At 33.2% G+C, this 22,301-nt stretch overlaps 2 protein-coding genes across 20 annotated transcripts in view; both read left to right on the forward strand.

Moving 5' to 3' along the window:
- LOC126699159 (receptor-like protein EIX2) overlaps positions 1-22,301 on the forward strand; it is a 171,203-nt gene that overhangs the window by 95,417 nt on the left and 53,485 nt on the right. The gene's annotated exons all lie outside the window — the stretch shown is intronic.
- The window catches only part of LOC126699160 (uncharacterized), a 42,489-nt gene that overhangs the window by 398 nt on the left and 19,790 nt on the right, over positions 1-22,301 (forward strand). For 6 of the 19 annotated variants that reach the window (XM_050396815.1, XM_050396819.1, XM_050396818.1 and 3 more), the window contains exons 2-5: positions 39-344; positions 438-2,779; positions 3,023-3,143; positions 3,250-3,430. The gene's annotated coding sequence lies outside the window, so the exon portion shown is untranslated. Of the gene's footprint in view, positions 1-38; positions 345-392; positions 2,780-2,852; positions 2,952-3,022; positions 3,144-3,249; positions 3,678-3,784; positions 4,588-4,693; positions 4,851-4,874; positions 5,496-7,212; positions 7,559-9,280; positions 9,495-22,301 lie in introns of those variants that run through there. The other 13 variants (XR_007646696.1, XR_007646697.1, XR_007646698.1 and 10 more) reach the window with 13 other exon arrangements.

Raw genomic sequence — 22,301 nt, forward strand, 5'->3', positions numbered from 1 at the left:
TATGCCCCTGGTCTTTGAGTTTTGATAATGCTTGGCAGATAACCTATCTCAAATTTGCAAAGACGGCTGATAAACTGTTACTTCTTTTTACAAATGAAGATGATCTTTTCGGGAATATCAAGAGAGCAACAAAAATAGATATGACATGAACCACATTGCATAGAGCTAAAGTACTTATTTACACTTGCTTCAACAGTTTTCTTAAACGGATTTTAATCTTTTGAAAGTCACTGATACTTTCTTCTTCTCTCTCCCCACAGGATGCCCAAGATCTAGGCATCTCAATTGAACTTCTTCCCTTGAGTCAACCTGATGAGGATTTCAATGTTTCACTTTTCTTTGCTGTATGGACATAGCTCATTTTGATTTATTGAGTGAATTTCTTGTCTGATTAGATTAGTTACATTGCTTACTACTTCAAACCTTATTTGTTACAGGATTTGATTGGATTGGAAGGGGATGACCTCGCTCAATTTTTACCTTCAGTGGCAGAGAATTATGCCTTCCTCTAGTTTTTCTTTATGGTATCACTTACGTGCTAATCATTTTTTGACAATGGTGCAACGTACTTTGAATGCAAATGAGCATAGGAAGGTCAAATAAAGTCATTGGTGTTAAAGTTGTGATCAGTCTTTTAGTAATCCACTCCATAGTACAAGATCATTATAAAATTGCATGATACCTTAGTCCTTACGCAACACTTAGCAACATAATTTCAGTGTAAAAGATTAAAAAATAATCAAAAGTGTGCCTGAAACATATCAATGCTTCTACTGTTTTCTGTACCTTGTGATGCAGTTTAATCATCCAATTTTGATAAGTATTAATGGCGGTTGATATTTGAACAGTAATAGAAACATGATTTTTTGTCATTCGAATTTATTCCTTCACATGAAATTTTCACAGCATGCTACAATGATATAATCTCCAGGTCAGGTTATATTGTATTGTGTTGAAGATTTTAGAGTGTTCAATATTGATGCTGGAATTTATATTGTCAAGTTCCTTTTCCTAGTCTTAAGTATTTTCCCACTTTATGTCAAGAGCCTTGTAGCTCAGTGGCATACCCTACTCTCCTTTATTAGGAGAACCAGGGCTTTGATCCCCCCTCCCCATTATTGTAACTATCAAAAAAAAGTATTTTCCCATAAAACATCCATATTCCAATTTCAGATTGGAAGATATGAAGGATCAGCTGAGAAAGCGTATGTTAACAAAGTGCATAGTTAAAACCTAAAAATTGCATTTTCAATTGCTAATGGGTTATACGATAGAAGTTGTCACTCACCACTGTTGGGGAGGCCACCTCAGTTTGTCACAGCCACTTGGGTCATATATTTGCTTAGTTGGCTAGAAACTCTCACTCATAGCAATCGGGTCTGAGTGGTCCTTGACAACATCATTTAACAGTGTCAAATGTCTTGTACTTGCAGTTAGGTCGTGAGCCTATACCAAGAATAGATTTAAAATTAAAAACAAGAGATATTTCTTTGTTGAGCATGTGGATTTGGCCACCAATCAAACTTATTACTAGCTTGTTAGAGCCAGGCCATGCAGCTCAGCAACTCAGGCCCTGATCTTGTAGCCCAATTTAAAAAATTAGCACATGTATCATATTTCTATGCCAGTGCTGATTAATAAAATTTATGGTGGGAGGCTGCCTCACCCATCACCTCCAACAGACGGTTAGATAGTCTTGATTAATAAAATTTCCACTGAAACTTTCTCAATGATCGGGTGTTAATTCCAGCCAACACTAGGTTTCTTATTCCTAGGTTTTGCTTTCTTGCTTGGTGCCTATTTTAAGTAAGCCTAGGTGCTGATTCCTACGTTAGTTTTATTTTTCGGTTCTTCAATTTTGTTGTTGTATCTATTTTGGATTTTTCCTGCATCAAAGGTCTTTAGAGAGATCACTAGTTCATTTGTTAGAAGGCTATACGGAAAGAAAAGTTACCAATAAAGTTAACCTACTTTTTGTGGATTGTGTCTTTGGGAAAATTCTCACGATGGATAAGCTAATTAAGCAAGGAATGGTTATTGTAGATCAGTAATGTATGAGTAATTAAAGCAGTGATAATATGGATATTTTGCTATTTCATTGTCGAATTGCCATGGAGTTTAGGTTTCATCTTTGTGCTATTTGATGTTGGATGGATGATGCCTAAATCAGTGCACAGGTTGCTTCAATATTGGAGAAAGAGACCAAGTTCTTTCAGATATAAGATTTTGGAATTCAGTACAATTATGTCTCATTTGGACCTTTTGAGGGTCAGGAGTTATCGGTTGTGAGATTTTTATTCTATTGAATCAGTTGTTAAGAGATGAGTTATACCATCTAATATTGTAGAGTTTTTGGATTCTTTGTATGTTTGAGATGTTTTATGGGGGATAGTTGATTATAGAGCCAGCAAACTATATCTTGATTTGTACCCTTTGTAAATAATCAATACAATTATTCATTGCTTATCTGAAAAAAAAAATAAGGGTTTGCTTTTCATACTGTAGGAAACCAGTTTCTGGTTCTTAGTCATCTTTTTTCTCTAGTACTAGTTCAAATTACAAAATAAAGTGAGTTGATTTCAAATTTCAAGTGGATTCTAATTGAATTTCGTTTATTGTTTTAAATTTGAAATTGTGTTAGTTTTACATTATGGTTAGCCTTAACAATTTCCTGGAAAATTCTCAGAAAGAGATTATCGGCCATGATGGTCAGATTGAGCTGCCAGGAATGCACATGATATATCTTCCACACACTGAAGACATCAGACATGTTGAAGAGGTAAGAGAAATAATTGAGTTGGTTAATTGACTTTTAGTAACATACTAGTAAAAAATACGGTGACATCTTGCAGCTTTATTTAGATTCAAATGGTGCTGCACCAAAAGCAATTGATGATCAAATTGAGAAGGCTACTGCTTTAATGGATCGTATCGATTTGAAAGATTTTTCAGTATGCCAATTTTCCAACCCTTAATTGACTTTTAGTAACATACTAGTAAAAAATACGGTGATATCTTGCAGCTTTATTCAGATTCAAATGGTGCTGCACCAAAAGCAATTGATGATCAAATTGAGAAGGCTACTGCTTTAATGGAACGTATCGATTTGAAAGATTTTTCAGTATGCCAATTTTCCAACCCTGGTATGTTGCTTAATTGCATTGCACTTCTGTAACTTTAAAAAAGAGAATAATACTCAAGGTTTAGTATTTTATTTCCTAACAGCTGGTTGTCATGTATACCTTTCAGGTCTTGATTTATATTGAATATCACTTGAAAGGAAATTTTCATTGTTCTAATAACTGTGTTAGACCTGCCGGTCTTATCAGTTCAAATATGAATAAGGATCTATATTAGTCCACACCAAAAACGGAATTTCTTATCGAAATTGGTGAAAATCAAAGGACTAGAGGTTCAACTGCCAAAACTGGTTTGATCAGTTGCTTACTTGCCAAAAAAATTTTAGCTTACCAAAAAGAAAGAAAAGCAAGCTTACATGCATTACTTCTTTTACTAGTGAACGCATTGACACTACTTGGTGAGAGGCATAGGATCAGTACACTCGAACTTTGAAAATCTGGGAAGGAACCATAACTTTACCATCTTATCGAATGTTATTTTGTGTACTGATGCCTTCAGCGATGCTATATTTTATCGATACATTTCCGATTGATGAGGTACTCTTACCACAGAATAAATATTTTTCACGTAGAATCTTTTCCCTTGTTTGCAAGATGTCTTTACTTTGTTTGTTGAAATGTATTCTATTCTTTTATATCCGTAGCTTCAAATTTGATGAGAAGAGATCACCGGTTTATCACATTGTTGAGGAGACATTCCCTCATTTGTTCATAACAGGCTTGTCTAGATTGTCAACCGGCCATTGGATGTTGCAGATTTGATCCAGCTTATTTGTAAAATATTGGTCATCCATATATGTTCATTCTTGGATGGAGAGATTTGCAGTCTAACTTTATACAGGGGTTTTCATTCTAGGTGGTGTTTTAATAGGTTATCATTGTTCTCATTTCATGTTCTGCTTAAATTCATTTTGGATAAATTGCAAATATCTATCCTGAACTATTGTCCAACTAACTATATCATGGAAAGTTTAAATTGAGCAATCAACACCTTAACATCACTTAAAATTCCAAATAATCCTCTGCTGCTCAAATTACTGTCAAAGTAAGAGCAAATTAAAAGAAAAGAGAAATAGAAAAAGCTGAAGAGAGCTTTGGTTCACCTTTTTGTTTGTTTGTTTTTGTTTTGGAAAAGTCTTGGAGAAGAGGAAGTTTTTACCTTATTTTCATCCTTTTTTCATATCCAAATTGAGAATGGCTGATTTCTTTATTCAGAAGATGACTTTTATATATCATTTAGGTTTGTTGTTTGTTCTTTTCAGTTGGAGATTCCAAAGCAGCTATTTGATCCAAACGTGTTCAATGCGTGGATGATTCTTTTCTTAAATATATTGCGGAGTTCCGTTCCCTTGGAAGGGCAGCCTGCTGATCCCGAGCTTAGGAAATCATGGGGATGGTGGAAGGTCAAGAAATGGACGATTCACATTTTAAATAGGCTGTACACTTGGTAAGTTCCTGTATTTGAAACATATTAAAATAAGTATGAGGCTTGCAGCAGGAGGCATTTTGACTTTTCATTGCCATTTAAAGTCTTATTTTACTCATGTTTGTAGATTTGAACCTTCAAAACCCAGAAAACACAGCTTTTGCTCATGAGAAATATGCTGGAAAGATCTTGGAGTGTCACATAAATTTGCTTAATGTGATTCGTGTTGGTGGCTATTTATCTGACAGAGTTATCAACCTTATTCTTCAGTACCTAAGCAACAGGTGATTTTACTTTTTTCTTTTTTTTTCAAGATAAAATTGTCATAGCTCGTCAGGGGATACCTGGCAGCTGGATAGGTTTTACTAACTAGAGGCAAGTTGAAAGGGCTCTTCTTTAGAAAGGGTTCCCTGCGTTATTCAAAAAAATAAGATAAAATTGTCATAGATCTAACTCCTCCCCTCCGCCCTCTACTTATCTATCAAAAAAAAGGGTCAAACTCCTTTTTATCCTTTTATTTTAGGTGTTTTGTGGTTTAATCAATCTACTCATCAGTAGCATCAGCTGTTTGGTTGTGCTTATTAGAACTTGTGAATATCAATTAGTGTTTTCTGATTTTTTTTTTTTTTAAGAATGGTACGATCATAGCTTTGTAAGGCTCATAGAGGACCAGTTCATCTTACACTACACTTCCAAGCTAAGAGCATTGTTACACCTAAACTTAAATAATTCTTTATGCCAACTACAAAGGGTTTGCTATATTGAGATGGATAGAATAAAGAATTGGATGTATCATTTGGAATTTAAATTCAATGAGGTTTAGATCATTTTTACTCTTTGGTAATGTTTATTTTTCTGCAACGTAGCGGCTAAAGTACTTAGCAGAATGTTAACATAGTTCTGGCAGTGAAAGTCCTTGAAGATTCGAGGTATACTTTTTGGAGGTCTCCTTCCTCTTTGAGTTGTTATGTTTGGTTTCCAGCCAAGCCATCTGTAGTTCTTCCTCAGTTTGAGTCTACATAGTTTGCTATGCCAGCCCTTTTGGTTTATCTGCTAGATTTTAAATAATCAGGGTCCCACACAATATGAACCTTAAACAGCAGCTAAATCTCTTGTTTTAGGCGCATCAGCCATTACCGAAGCATATATAATAATAATAATCACTCATAATAATAATATTGTTGTTATTCATTTAATATCGCAGTTGTGCTAGCAAAGGACCAATAGTGAAAAGGTACCGTATGGGGATCTGGACATTGAGTTGGGATTGGCCATATATTAAGATGGACAATGTCTCAAAGCAACTTGCAAGGCAAGTTAAATAGTGTCCTGTGGAATACTTTCTCCCAGAAATTTTAGAGTTCGTAAACTTTGAAGTCTTATTTAAAACTCTTCAGGGAAGCATGACCCTGGCATAGATGAAAAATTCTTGTTTCTAAAAAAGGATACCATAAACAGTATTCCACTTCTTTCTAAGGTGATTTATAAATGATTACCTTGGTTAATTACTAGAGGAAATGAACAGAGTCATAAACATTATATGTGAGCTCTAGATCAATGGCTGGTTTTGGGCCATTTGGCTAAAAGCCTATTTAACCACAAGCTTTTGTTTTAGCTTGTTATGAACGTGTTTAGTTTCCTTTGAACACAATTCCTCATTATTTATTGCTTTAACATGCCTATATCTTTCATAAGTATTATGCTTCTCTTTCTTCAATTTTCTATGTATTACCCTACAAATCCAGCTTATGCGAAGGAGCTCCAATGTAACTTGCAGAGCTCTTACAAATCCTTCAAATAGGCTCTTGTCTTTGTTTATTCAAGAAGATTGCTATAGATAGACTGGTGTCTGATGTGACAACATAAGTGGAAGATTGGGTTGAGCTCCACCTTGGAATTTCATATTATGCTGATGGATATGAATTACCTTTGGGTGCAAGATTAATCCTTCATCACTCAAACTAAGACTACTAGATTACTCGAGTTTAATTATTATACTGGTAAGGGTATTCCAAGCTATATTGGTTACTTGGAGTGACTTGGACATTTTGACCTATCCTTTGCAGGATTTGGAATATTCATTCCTCAACAGTCTAGAAATCTATCACAGTTTTTTTTTTTTTTTTTTTTTTTTTTTTTTTTTTTTTTTTTTCTCGGTAACCTGTAGGGAAAATATCTTTAGGTGTATGGTCTAGGGAGGGTCTCTTATCTCTCTCCCCTGCAATATTTTTATGCAAGTGGCATAAACCTTCCAAGGGGAAAAGAAAAAGGCTTCAAATGATAAATCAACCCCTTCCTTTTCAGCAATATGGTCATCTCAATACCAACTTCATGACACACATTGGTCCCTAAAAATGTCAATTTTTGCATCCCTTGAATAGCTTAATCTTTCTATGAACCATTTCAAGGGCACAATAACAATCAGCAATAAACTTTCATTCCTGTTCTTAGACTTCAGTAATCTACAAGGCCAAGCACCAAGTACCAAACTAAATCTTTGAATCCTTGACATGTTTTGTCTAGCACTCAGCTTACTGGGCGTATCATGCATATCATTTTCAATATGATAACTGCTTCTATGGTTCCATCCTTGAATCTCTTGGAAAATTGTGAACCTTATTGATATTACATCTTGAATTGAATCAGTTGAATGTTACCACACTAGAAAGGTTGGTTCCACTCATAGAAATTGGAAGGAGTTGAGCATTGAACAAAATTGCTTGGAGGGCAGTGTGTCTTAAATGCATTTTGCCGATTTGTCTTCTCACTCTATTGTCACGAATGAAAGCTCCAATGGAGCTCCTACTCTTAAAATCAATGCCATCACAGTGAGTTCTTGTCAGATTGGTCCACAATTTCCTACATGGTTACCAATCTTAAGCAGTGGGACATCTCACAATTTCAAACGGTTCTAGACTGGTTCTTGATTTTGGCTATGTACCTTAAATTGATCAATCTCCTTGAGAACAAACTTGACGGCAATGCATCCAAGGTATTGCTAAATTATGAACTCATTGATGTAGCTCTAATTGTTTCAAATGTCAGCTAACATGATTATTTCCTAATGTAACAATTTTGAATATTCCACTTGATTACTTTTCTATACCAATATCCTTATTTTTGAGCCAAAAACATGAATAGAGATTGGCCTGACATAGCAGATAAATCTCTATCAAGAAAGCTTCATCATTGGCAAATGCATGGGCTATCTTTAACCCATAGTGAACTGGGAACAACAACGCTTCAGATGTAATTCACAATTCTTTGGCTCCCTTGTATAAGCTTGAACCCTTGTACTTGAACAACAATTGCTTCTTCATAATTGGTTTTGGCCATGAGCATAAATTGCTTATCCCATTAGGGGTGAGTGCCCGTGGATGACTTGGTAACTAATATTGGCAGGTGGGGTTAGTTGTCCGCAAGTTTTACTTGCTAGATGTGAGCCCAATGGGCTCTTTTTTAGAAAGGTTCCCTATGTTATCCCAAAAAGAAATTGTACCTTTTCCATTGCTGCAGAACTACACACATTGTGGGGTCCTTGATCTGGACGATTCACATGGATTTGAATGAAGCCAAACAGGTGAAATTATACTCCTCCAAAAATCTGCCAACCTGCTTCTCTTTTGGTATTGATATTTTGTCAATAATAGCCTCTAGACACATACCAAGGTGTTCAAATGAACATGAAACTTACAGTTCTTTTCTCTAGCACTTTGTAAAAGTCTTTTATTCTTCCGTATTTGTAAGGAGCTTAGACCTTTCAAGCAACTTGTCTATATCAATTTCTATTGAGCTCTTACTGGATTTCGTTTCTTAAACTTGTTGCAAAGTCATTTGATTGGAAAGATACTAGAAAAGGCCAGAAACATGATATTGTTGGAATACCTTGATATCTGAATAAACAATCATTTTGGTGAAATTAGCTGTGGCATATTTGGTTTTTCTTTTGTTGGTTACATCATACAGGAACTTTCATTCAACAGTTTTTAAGAACAATTCAATCACGCACCCTAGCACCCCGCCAAAGAGTTTTGACACATTTATATACATTGCCAATATTGAACTCAATGGAACTCCTTTCCCCAAAAATGCTCGAAAGAAACTAGAAAAAATGAGGATGACTCTAAATACTCCTGGTCATGTATAGGTATGAGAATTGGATATTCGATTAGTTCTCGAGGAGTCTGTAAAGTTCTCTTCTTCAAAAGAACTTCAAGGCATGATGATTCAGGTTTATCAATGACATGAAAGATCAATGTGATTACAATGTTAAAAGTGAATTGGTTCATTGAAATTGTGAGTGAGCAGGTATTAAGCGAAAGGCATCATATTCTATAAGATATACTTCAAACATTGTCCTTAACAATTGTTTGGTCTAGTTGATGTTGTACGCACTGCACTGCAAATGTGATTTAATTCATATTTAACCTTCTACCCAGTGGGATTTTATTTCAGAAATATGTCGATACTAAAATGGAGCCAACGTTTTCAATTTGTAGTCTAGTTTTGTTGACTATTGTCAGATGAAATATGGTTCATTTTGTAATGCATAATTCATTTTTAAAATGATTTGAGAACACATTGCTTTATAAGGAAACAAAGTAGGCACTATAACAAGTTATTTCTCGCACATTTGTGAAGTACAGTTTTGTACTACAATGCACATGTAACACGCTAAAAGATTACTCAATGCCAATTCCATTGATGATTTCAGGTCCTAGTTGTACATGCTTCAGAAGGAAGCTCTGGTTCATGCCTTCCAAGAAGCCACAAAGATTAGATTGAAATTGTAATAGGTCTCTTTACCTCCTGTATTTGTTCTAAATTTTACATGAATAAATTGCTAAAGATTATGATTTCTGCCTATGATCTGTAAGAACTATTTATATACACAGTGCTAAGCTATTTCACTTTCAATAAAAAAGGATAGAACATTAGGTTAGTTTTTTTTTTTTGGGCTGAATAACATTAGGTTAGTTGTTAATGTCTTTCCAATTTTAAACGATTCCTGAAAGAACTAGATTTGCTTATCTATCCCATAAAATTGGCAAACAACCTAAAAAGTAGTAATTGGAATAGATGAGTTCATAGTATGCATTACACTACAGGTTTAGTATAAGCCCATACAATAGTAAAGAATAAACAGTACATGGGACAAAAACACAACGCACACAGAATGTAATTGTTAGGAAGGGCAAAGGGTGTGGTGAAAAAAATTAAATTGCCTGCCCTTGTACAATGTCAAAGCTCATTTCTTTGAGTACTAATCGTGGTGCCTTTTTTTATTCTTTATTTCAACATGCTACCATGTACACCAAAGAAGAAACAATAATCTTTAAGCATGCATATGAAATTATTTGAGGAAAAGTAGAATTACCATGCAATGAAAAAAAAAATCTTGTTTTTTCTAGAAATTCTCAATAGGCCAGAAGGCAACCATACATGAGTTATAGTGTCACAAAATTGTTATTTTTTTAGGACAGTTCTTTTTTATGAGAAATTTTACTGGCTCAACTAAATTATGTAATGACTTGGTGGGAAAGAAAATGATACGTACTATTTATCAATCTAATGACCCCTCGATTTTCTATTGATGTAATTTTTCTTCAAATAACTTAAACTTAGATTTGGCTACAAAAATGAGCTCTATTATCACTGAGCGACCAAGCTTGTACATGGAATATGTTGGTTTTGTTCCGCAATGATCAATGAAGCACACATCTATTGGTGCCTAGCGACTAAATTATTTCTCAAACATAAAATTTTGAATGCATTAAATATTGTTTTATATTCTAATGGTGTTTTATTTTTATTTTTTTGGGGCTAGACTACTAATTATGAGATTATTGCATTAATTTGTTAAAAGCAAAAAGGACACATGACATTAGGTGGAAAAAGCCAAGTGAAGCTAATAATATTACAATGAATTTTTAACAATGCCTAGCATACTAGAATAATGATGGTTCCTATTTGGCTCTTCAATCATCTATACCTGGGGATTGCAAACTTAGTACCTTACAAGGCAGACCCTTTTGGATATACACCATTGTCAGTTTCTTGAAAACATTCTCCCCTCTCCCCGTGTGTGTGTGTGTGTTAATATACTTAGAATTCTAAAAAAAAAAAATAGTACCTTACTAGGCATTAATTATTCCATTAAAATAACATTTTTTTTTATGAGTTTGATTTTCTGATGATGATATATATAATTTTTTTATCACTCCACCCAAGCATACATTGAGTATATATATTTCTTATTTAATATCATTTTTATATATGGAATAAAATTTATATATATCTTATTTATAATTTATTTATTTGAATATATTTTATTATTATCTCTAAAATTTGTCTTTTTTTAGCATTCTTATGGTCACTCCTACTTTGTTTAGAGTCATCTCATTAAAGATGACAAAATATGATCCCCCGAATAAGGGACAAGGGACAAGGTACAAGAAAGATACACTCTTTTGTTTTGGGAAGCAAGTAAAAAAAATCTAAATTAAAATGACTAATGTACAATATTTTCAGGGTGGGCAAAAGGTACAAGTTTTTTTTTTTTTTTAAAGAGAGAAGCTTTTAAATAGAATAGTTACCATAGTATATTTTCATGCACAATGGGCTTTTCTTTTGATGGGCCAAGAGGAGAGTTTTAGTCGAAAACATGAGTGGAGCATATTGTTTAACAATTGTCAATGGATAAATCTGTCCCTAGATCATAGCACTAGTGGAACTAAATGGTAACCAAAATGAGAAAGTATGGATTATTTCCGTGGAGTACTTGATTATTATTAGGGTAAATTACGTATTTGGTCCCTATCTTATATACTATATTTCAATTTAATCTCTAACATTTCAATTATGTCAATTTGGTCCCTAACTTTTCAGTACTATATCAATTTAGTCATTTTTATTATCTTTTGGATGAAAATTGATGATATGTCTAATGGCCAAAACAAAAAATTAGCTTTCGTTGATGTGACAATAAACATAAATTTTATTTTTGCCGTTTGTCATGTAAGCAATTTTTATTTAAGATATAACGGCAAGAACTAAATTGACACGACATTGAAAGGTTAGGGACCAAATTGACACAGTTGAAATGTTAGGGACTAAATTAAAATATGATGTAAAGGTTAGGGACCAAATATGTAGTTTGGAGAGTTTCAATCTATAGCATTCGCTCCTGATAATAGTTTTTTTATCATCAGACCAAGATACTAATCGGTTTTTGATGTAAATAAGAACTGAACACCAAATCTCTTATTTAACAACCAGAAACCCACTGTTTATTTAATTTTTGAATACAGTGGAAGTATATAAATATGGAGCCCTTTTGTAAAAGTTAAAAAGGGCTGGTGGACAAAGGAACGCTGGTGGAGGTACCAGCATGTGACCTAAAGGCCATCCTCGTCCTTAACTCCTCTTGAAGGACTTCTAATGGAACCCTAGGAACCCCGGACATATATTGCTCATCCGTGGTGTTTCTTCCGCTACTACTACTTCTACTACTACTACTGCTGCTGCTAGAACCACTGCCACTATAGCTATCGTAGTACTCGTCTATCTCTCTATCATCACTATTACTGGACGAAAAAAACTACAATTTTAGACATTTTTGAAAAACTAAAGGAAAACCTAAAGATGAGAGGAAGAGGATACCTAGCTCTAAATGAAGAAGGCCTAAGGACGGGAGAAGACTTCTAGATGAGGCGTTGGACGACAGAGGTCAGAGAAGAAAATTTGAGAAATGTGAGGGGGTTAGGAGAGGAATTCTACTATTTTTAGGCGACAGACTTGGTCACTGGAATAACGTGACTGGCCTGATTGAGCCATATGGCACTTCCCTCAAAGAACAAAACGATATGATGGATGAATCTCAGGATCATGCCATGTGTCACCATAAAAAAAAGGGTGTTAAAGCAATAAAGACAGACAACGCAAGGACGAAGGGGCAATTAGTGGGGATCAACTAAGTATAACCCGTTCTTAATTGTCGTCCATGACTTGATCACATCCAAAGAAAACCACAATAGAATGATAGAATGCATGAACAAGACCCTTCATTAAGAATAATGGAATCTGCCAAAAAGAACTCGTCCATGGACGACCATGATGTAGACGACCATATCCATGAATGATCAAATTGTACTTAGTAAATTCTACAAAGGGTTCTCTAAAGGTTCTACATAAGCAAAATATGACATGTTGCTTGGTACGTGGAAGGAATTCCACACACTTCGTTCCACATACCCCATTTTCTTCATTAACCACCAACATCGCCCACGATGGTGATGAATCCCAAACAAGTAGACCTATGTCAAACTCTCTATAAAAAGAGCAAGTCTCATCTACCAAAGGTAAGTTCTAACCATCTACTATATTTTTGTCCCTATGTTCTAGAGAGAAAACTGACTTAACTGTCGAAGGGTTCTTGGCCGAGTCACAACGGTCACCTTTGACACTTCTTTCTTTTCAGGACTCCGCCATTATCATAGCCCGAAACACTTCAACCTACTGATTCTCATACATCATCAATAATAAAATTTCACACCTGACCTTAAATTTAAGTAATCTACAATGCCTAAGTACCAAGTACCAAACTAAATCTTTGCATCCTTAAACATGTTTAGCATGAGCAGAAAGTACAAATTTTGTTTTAAAGAGATAAGCTTTTAAATTGGATCATATATTTTCATGTCCAATGAGCTTTTCTTTTGATGGTATAAAGTGAAATTTTTAGTCCAAAACATGGGTGAAGCATGTTTCTAATTATTGTTAATGGACCAATCCACCCCTACATCATAGCACTGGTGGTAACCCAAATGAGAAAGTACGGATTATTTCCATATTACTTGATTATTTATTAAATTTTTTTATAACATATTTATTTAATTTTTGAATGCAGTGGAAGTATATAAATATGGAGCCCTTTTTATAAAAGTTAAAATTCAAAGAAAAAATTTCATTTTAAATTTCGAAGCATGAATTTTTTATTTTTTTGAGAATTAATATTGCATAGTCAGGTACTTCCCCCCCCCCCCCCCCCCCCCCAAAAAAAAAAAACTGCATGGTAAAAAATATATAATCAAAATATGGAGGTTTATGTTTTAATTATATCCAAATCAAAATGAGAAAGTATGGATTATTTCCATTTTAACAAAGATTGTTTAAAATCATGAAGTGAAGGGCAAATGAGTAATTCATGCTTCTCATAAGTTTCTAATACAAAGACGATGTCGTATCTCTCTTTTTATGGCTCTCTCAGTCTCTCCCTCCCACTGGAATATGACAAATAGCGCTTCAAAGGAGAATTGAAAAAACTCAGGTTTGATTTCTCTTATTTTCTATACAATCCTTCGAACTAACAATTATATTCTGAACGCATTAAATCTTGTTTCATATTCTTTTGTTTGTTTGTTTGTTTTGTTTTGTTTTGTTTTTTTGTTTTTTTGTTTTTTTGTTTTTTTTGTGAGACTTATAATTATGAAATTATTGCATTTGTTGAAAGCAAAAAGGACACATGACTTTAGGTGGAAAAAGCCAAATGAAGCTAAGACACGATCATACAATAATATCACAATGGATTTTGAATATAGCCTAGCATACTAGAACAATAAGGGTTCGAATTTGGCTCTTCAATCATCAATACTTGGGGATTGCAAACTTAGTACCCTACTAGGCATTAATTATTCCATTAAAATAACATTTTTTTTAATGAGCTTAATTTTCATATATATATATATATATATATTATTTATAATTTATTTATTTGAACATATTTTATTACATCTCTTAAATTTGTCTTTTTTTTAGCATTCTTATGGTCACTCTTACTTTGTTAGATTCATCTCATCAAAGTTGACAAAATATGTTCCCCCAAAGTAGGAATTGGGTATCTATGATTTGACTTGGCTACACCACATCACAATCATTACGGTGTATACCTGTTATTAATGGCTTATCATATCATTGGATATAGGAAAATTTAAAATATTACTATGTTTTTTAGAGTTTTGGTTGAAGCTAGAGAGCGATCTGGTTTAGATAAAGTTGGCCCTAAGAAAGATACAATCTTTTGTTTGGGAGCAAGTAAAAAAATCTAAATTAAAATGAGCAATGAACAAATATTTTTTTATGTGAGCAAAAGTTACAAGTTTTGTTTTAAAGAGAGAAACTTTTAAATAGGATAGTATATTTTTTTGTCCAATTCTTTTGATGGACCAAAGTGAGAGTTTTAGCCCAAACATGGGTGGAGCGTGTTTTTAACTATTGTTAATGGATCAATCTGTCCATAGATCATAGCACTGGAGGTAAATAAAAGGTAACCAAAATGAGAAAATATGCATTATTTTCGTAGTACTTGATTATTTATTTAATTTTTTGAATACAATGGAAGTATATAAATACGTAGTCCTTTTATAAAAGTTAAAAAACAAAGAAACTCTTTTATTTTAATATTCAAAGCATGAATTTTTTATCTTTTTTTTTTTTTAGAATTAACACTGCATAGTCATGTACTTCCCCAAAAAAAAAAAAAAAAAATTGCATGTTAAAAAAATAGAATCAAAATATGGAAGTTTATGTTTTAATTATATCCAAATCAAAATAAGAAAGTACGGATTATTTCCATTTTTTCAAGATTATTTAAAATCATGAAGTGAAGGGCAAATGAGTAATTCAACCTCCTCATAAGTTTCTAATACACAGAACGACGTCGTATCTCTCTTTTTATGGCTCTCTCCGTCTTCTCTCTTTCACGCTCAATCTCTCTCTCACTGTAATCTGACAAATAGCGATTCGAACTTCGAAGGAGAATTGAAAAAGCTCAGGTCTGATTTCTCTCATTTTCTACACAATCTTTCGAATTAACAATTAAAATGGGTCTAGTTGTGTAAATCTTGTTCTCTACGGCGAAATTGCTTTGGACATATTTGGTTTGTCTTTGAAAATTCCTGGTTTATAACTCGTAACTCTTTGTGTTTTCACTGTAACAGAGTTTCAGTCATTCATCGGAGTGAATTACGGCCAAGTCACCGACAATCTTCCACCCCCGGCGGCAACCGCGAGTCCGGGTTGTTCAACCCGGTTTTCCAGGACGCGTTGAAGGGCTTGTTGCAGTTCCAAAAGGACAATGGGTCTCCATTTTCGATCAATCCCTACCCTTTCTTTGCGTACCAGAGCGATTCCAGGCCTGAAACGCTGGCGTTTTACCTTTTCCAGCTTAACGCGGGACGAGTCGACTCGGGGAATGGAATCAAATACCTGAACATGTTCGATGCTCAGGTGAGTTCTTATTTGGGCTGGGCTTACGGCCCAATATATTTTCTTTTTATATATATATATTTTTAAAAGGTTGACGTGTAAGTCAACAAAAAAAGATTACTTTAGGACAACCTAATTTATATTTTGGCCTTCAATATAATCGCACGCCTCCAAAAAGGAGAAGAGTTCAGCCTGGAAGCCAAATCTAGTTTGGCATCCAATTTCTAGTTCTATTGTGTCACTAACAATTTGAGAGTAGTTACATTACTTGGGAAGCAAAATTTGCTACGATTTTTTCGTCAGAATTTATGTGCACAGTATTCCAAAGGAGAAACATTAGTCTTTAAGCATGGATATTGACTTACTTGAGGAAAAGTAGAATTACCATGCAATGAAAAAAATCTTGCTTTCTGGAAATTCTCATTTGTAAATACAAATCATGGGCAGCACCCATTGGCAGGCAGAGACTCTACAAAGTCCTCAGGTTTCATCTGGGCTTCCAAGTTTCTCCACAACCTCTTCTTGATTCTCCAATTTTGAAACTAATGAACCAGTGATTCCTCTTTACTTTCAGCTCCAAGAATTTGAGTTTACATTCATCACACAGCCATTCCAAATGCCGCATTTGCCTAATAGATATCATCATGGATTTACAATAAACACGATAGGATTTATTTGTTAGGATAGGAAAACAATATCAAGAAATGCATATCAGCATTTATTTTAGTATACTATGCGTCATAGTTATTGGACAAAGCATATTATCATCACCAGATTGCATCACAACTAAGTGGACTCGCAAGCTTACACAAAGAGATGATGAAAATACTACCTGCTTTTATTTTGTTAAAATGTTCTCGTGGAACAGAAATGATTTTGGGACAAGTGGCACAATCCTAGGATTATTTTCTACAATAAATGGTGATGTGCTAAACATTGGGACAAGTGGCACAATCCTAGGACTATTTTCTAGATCTGCTTTGCCTAATTTCTAAAAGAAATCATTTACTTTGATGACAGATAGAATATATATGAATACAATGTTTCTTCCTATAAATGTCCAAGGCAATCCAATTTGATAGTATAAAATCAATTTTCAGCTCATACAAGCACTCATAAAAGTGGTAATCTATATGACTATATCTTGCCAAAGGCAATCCAATTTGATTTCTCTCTCTATAGCCCATAACGTTAAAGAGATTCATGTCTGTGTGAAAATTTTCTATACAATTCTTGTGTTTGAAAATTTTCTGTACAATTCTCCTGTTAATTCAAATAAGAACTTTCAAACTTAACTATCAAATGGGTCTAGATGAGTAAATCTTGCAGCTTTAATTCACATTCCGGGCAAGTGTTTTGAGGCAAACATCGATCACAATGTAGCAGAAAATGTCAATTTAGTACTACAAAATCAGGAAAAATCTGAATGTGGGGGGGACAACATGAAATGCTATTAGACTTACTACACCAAAAGTTTTGCAGTTCAAGCTTACCAGGTATTCTAACTAATAGGCTTTGTTCCATTCCTAGAATACCTGATACTTGGGATGCATAGTTAGCTTGGGCAATAGGAGTTCTAAAAGGCACAAAAGCTTTGTTGTTATCATTTTTGAAGTTTCTTGGATTGCTCTTATATATCCAACTTGGATGGGGAAAACTCTCAATGGCATGAGAACAACCTAAAGATGAAAAAACTACATTCAATATTATTGTCGTAAATGTTAGATGGACTGGCATCAAGCTGGCATATTGTGAGTTCTGCCAGAAACAAAGGTTGTGTTCTTTTTGAAATATCCCTATGACTCTATTTGATTCTAATTCTTAACCTTTGTATTTTTCTATCTTCTGTTTGCTTTTGATGATATGTTGTCCTGTAATCTATAGTGTTTTATCCTTATTGTGGATTGGGCTCTTTGTATTGTTTTGGTTCTTTTTTGGTAGTCTGCTAGTCTTGTTGGCAATGTATTTGTTTCTAATGAATAAATCTCATTCAACTTAAAAAAAAAAAAAAAGATATTTAGGAAACAAAAGGTTATACTTAGCTAATCAATATCGCTTTATTTTTTTTTATGATGAATATGTTCTCATTCAGCTAAAAAGATTATGTTTAGGGAATCAAAGGTTGTGCTTAATTAATAAAAACAGTGATGGTGAGCCCATCACCTGGTTAGGTAATGTTCCTTCCTTCATTATTTTTGCAAAAGCTACTGCGCCTGGGTCTAAATTTGATATCATGTTCCTATACATTTATTTGTTACTGGTATGCGGTTTCTTAATTCCAAATTCAGAACAAGCATCTCAAATCTATAAGAAGGGGGACGTCACCTAAAAGCACTCAGATAAAAGCTAGTAAGATTTGTTTGGGCTGAAGGCCTATGTAATATGAAAGCTTGTCTTACAATCTATTTTGGACCAATTTTGCCACCCTACCATCATGCACCCGATCTTTTCTTATTTTCAACTACAGCGTGTCTCACAAGCTTCTAGTCAGCTTTGCATTAAATCAAAAGCTGCTGAATTTGTGTGGCTTGAGAAGACAAAGCTCATAAATGACCTTCGACCAATCAAGTGGGTACATCCAACCCAACAGAAACTGCACTGCAAATATGGATTAATTCATATCTAACTTTCTATAGTGGATTTTCGTTTTCAATTTTCAGTGTGTATTTGGGTTTCACTTAAGTTGCGTTGCATTTTTAAAGATGCGTTTTTTTTTTTTTTTTTTCCACGCGTTTTGGAGTAATGTGATTACTGTTTATTGAACAGTAATCGCAAATGTTGGCTTTCTACAGTGAACTGTATATACGCGCACTGTTTATGGACTCATAAATTACACTTTTCAATAATTTTTTCATTAAAAATGTGTCTCATGGTATTATTAACACATTTAAAAATTATTTTGTTACAGTGTTTTCAGTTTTCAGTTTCAGCAAAATAAGTTCTATCTAAACATACCTGTAGTCTAGTTTTGTAAATGGCTGCTATATGAATATATGATATTTGGTTCATTTTGAAATGCAGAATTCATTTTAAAAAGATTTGAGAGCACAATGTTACTAAAGGAGACAGTACAGGCACTATGATGATTTTTTTTTTTTTTTAATATTTTTAAGATTTGTATAGTTTCGTAATATGGTGCACATGTAATAATGCTAAAAGGTTTACTCGATGTCAATACAATACCATTGGATTGTGGTTATTCTGGATGCCTAGGAGGTCTGGTCATGCTGCTCATTCTCATCTTCAGAAAGTATTAAACTAAGCATTTCATTTTCAACCTAGTAAATTAGAGAAACAACGCCCATTTTTTAAATTAACTGCTATTTTTTTTTTTTTAGAGTCAAAATTAAGAAAACTTCGACCAGACTCTACAAATTACCTAAGGTTTCTTAAAAAAAGAAGAGCTCTACCAAATTCATACGCAATTTATAAAAATTCTAAAAAATTAGAACCACAATCAAAATCATTAAATTTAATTAACAGTATATAAATCAATATTAATCAAAAAAACTAGCGTAGAAGATCAAAGATACCAATATACTACTTGTGACGTCTGCTCTTTTATTTTTTTAGATAACGAATTGACCATGTTACTCTTTGTATAAAGTAATTGGCATTATTAAAAGTTGAACTAGTTTTGTAGTTCAACTGGTTAATGCCTCTGTATGTTTTCATCATCTCCCTTATTTTGTAACTATTGAATTACTTATTAAAGAGTAAATTGCAAATTATAAACCTAAAGTTTGTGTGTATTTGGATTTTATATCTAAAGTTTCAAAATTTAATTTTATCATCTGAAATTTGGAGTATTTGGATTTTACATCCTAACGTTTCAGAATTTAAATTTTACTCCTAAATTTTAGAGGTGTTTGGTAAAATTCAAATTCTAAAACGTCAGGTGTAAAATCTAATCACGTCCAAATTTCAGGGGTAAAATTCAAATTCTAAAATTTCAGCATGTAAAATCTAAATACCTTTAAACTTTAAAGGTATAATTTGTAATTTATCCTTTATTAACAAAAAAAAAAAAAAAAAACTAATTGACTCTTGCAGTCTTGTACCTTTTTTTTTTTTCTTTGACTTGGAGAATATCCTTCCTTTTTTTCTTTTTTGAGAATCAAAAGCGAAGATGGAGACTTATAAATATCTAGAGCCCATTTAATAGAGGAGTTTGAATAATGTTGTTTGGATACTTTTGATATAAGTGTGGATGAAAAAATATGTTGAAATATGTGTAAAGTTATTTAAAATCTAAAAATGTGTCTTAAAAGTTACTCACCAATCAGGGTCTTAGACTTTCATAACCCCACCGAAATTTCACCCCATGAGCAAAGAAAAGCCAGTGCATACGGTATGAGATTTCAATGTCCCCTATTCCCATTAAATGAATGTTGATTTCTTCTCACAAGCATTGATTGTCAAGATTCTACAGCCACACCGACACGAGCTTCATCTTTAGCTCAATGTTAGTGTGAAAGGGAAACAATTTTTCTAAGTCAAAAGGAAACAATTTTTCTAAGTCAAAAAGTTCTGCCCAGCTTATATATTTGTGTGTTTGGATAGCGTTGCGTTTTTACTTAATTGCGTTTCTGCGTTTTCCTTTTTTTTTTTTTTTTCACGCGTTTTTCCCACAAGCGGTTACTGTTCATGCAACAGTAGCCGCAACTTTTGACCGGTCTGTTATGAACAGTGCACGGATGCACTGTTTATGGACCCACAAATTTCATTTTTTATCAATTTTTTCATTAAAAATGGGTCTCACGGTACTATTTACACATTTAAAAATTATTTTAAAAATTATTTTGCTACAGTGTTTTCAGTTTTCGGTTTTTAGTGTGAAAAGGAAACAATTTTTCTAAGTCAAAAAGTTCTGCCCAGCTTATATTAGAAAGACTAAAGACTCTGGACAAAAAATTAAACCAACTTTAAGACTTTCAAAGTCTTCGGACTATAAATTTGTAACTTAAAAAAAAAAAAATGTATTAAAATTTGAATTGGTATTATTTAACAATCACAAATTCAGAATTATTGTTTTATATAATTATATTTTGATTTTGATCACAATGGTGGCAGCGTAGCAATTCCATTATGATTATGAGGCATTTGATCTAATTTGGGTATTTGAATAAGAGCCTCAAATTTTGGATATGTTTCTTTGAATTTTATGAGCTTTTTGACTAAATATTATTAAATTTTGAATTTATGGGTGTTATGTCTAGAGAAATTTGGCACTGACAGCGCCAAATTAGGGGGAAAAGAGGAGAGAGACTCTAACAACAAATTCGATACTTTCTTTTATATTATTAATTTATTATAAGATGCAAACCAGAGGACTCCCTTATTGATTGTTTGGATTTTAAATATATATGAGTCTTAAACCTTCACAGCATCACTTAATCCAATCAAAATAATAATTAAATAAACCATCAATTAAAGAATGCCCAAAGTGTCAAAATCATTGTCCAATTATTTTTAAAGACATTTCCCATAAAGCATTGAGATGGAAATATAAAAAACAGGTCATAAATCAATTGTAAGGTTCTAAATAATGGCATTTATAATCATTTTGATTAATCCTAACAATAATTTTAAATATTTATTAGCCCTAAACCTTCAATTAATCTGGTCAAAAAATAAATAAATAAACCATAAATTAATGAAATGCTCAAAGAGAAGGAAAAAAAGAGAAATTCAAACTATCAACTTTTGTTTCATGAATTGACGTCTAATCACTCCATTGGCTACTAATTATGAAATTATTGTCTTTGTTAAAGCAAAAAGGACACATGAATTTAGGTGGGAAAAGCCAAGTGAAACTAAGACACAATCCTACTAGGATATTACGATGGAATTTAAACATGGCCTTGCATACTATAATAATGAGGCTTCTTATATGGCTCTTCAAACTAGACATTAATTATTCCATAAAAATAACATTTTTTTTTTATGGGTTTGATTTTCTCTAACAAGATATATATATATATATATATATATATTTGCTCACTCCCCCCCCCCCCCCCCAAACATATCTTGAGTATATATGTTTCTTATTTAATAACATTTTAATTATATGGAATAGAATTTCCATATACCTTATTTATAATTTACTTATTTGTACATATTTTATTATCATCTCTAAAATATTTGTCCTTTTATTTTATTTTATTTTATTTTTAAATAGCTCTTTTATAGTCACCCCTCCTTTATTAGAGTCATTTCATTAAAGATGGCAAAATACATCCTCCCGAAACAGGGACACGGAATCTATGATTTGACCTGGCTACACCGCGTCACCATCCTTATAGTATATACCTATTATTCTTGACTTATCATATCATTGGATGGAGAAAAAAATTGTAATATTACTATGTTTGTTAGGATTTTGAGATTTAGAGTTTTGGTTAAAGCTAGAGGATGATCTGATTAAGATAAGAATAGGTGTTTTTAGGGATTGTGTTTAAAGTTGCCCC

Source organism: Quercus robur, chromosome 9 (genome assembly GCF_932294415.1).
Source record: "Quercus robur chromosome 9, dhQueRobu3.1, whole genome shotgun sequence".
Classification (NCBI taxonomy): domain Eukaryota; kingdom Viridiplantae; phylum Streptophyta; class Magnoliopsida; order Fagales; family Fagaceae; genus Quercus; species Quercus robur.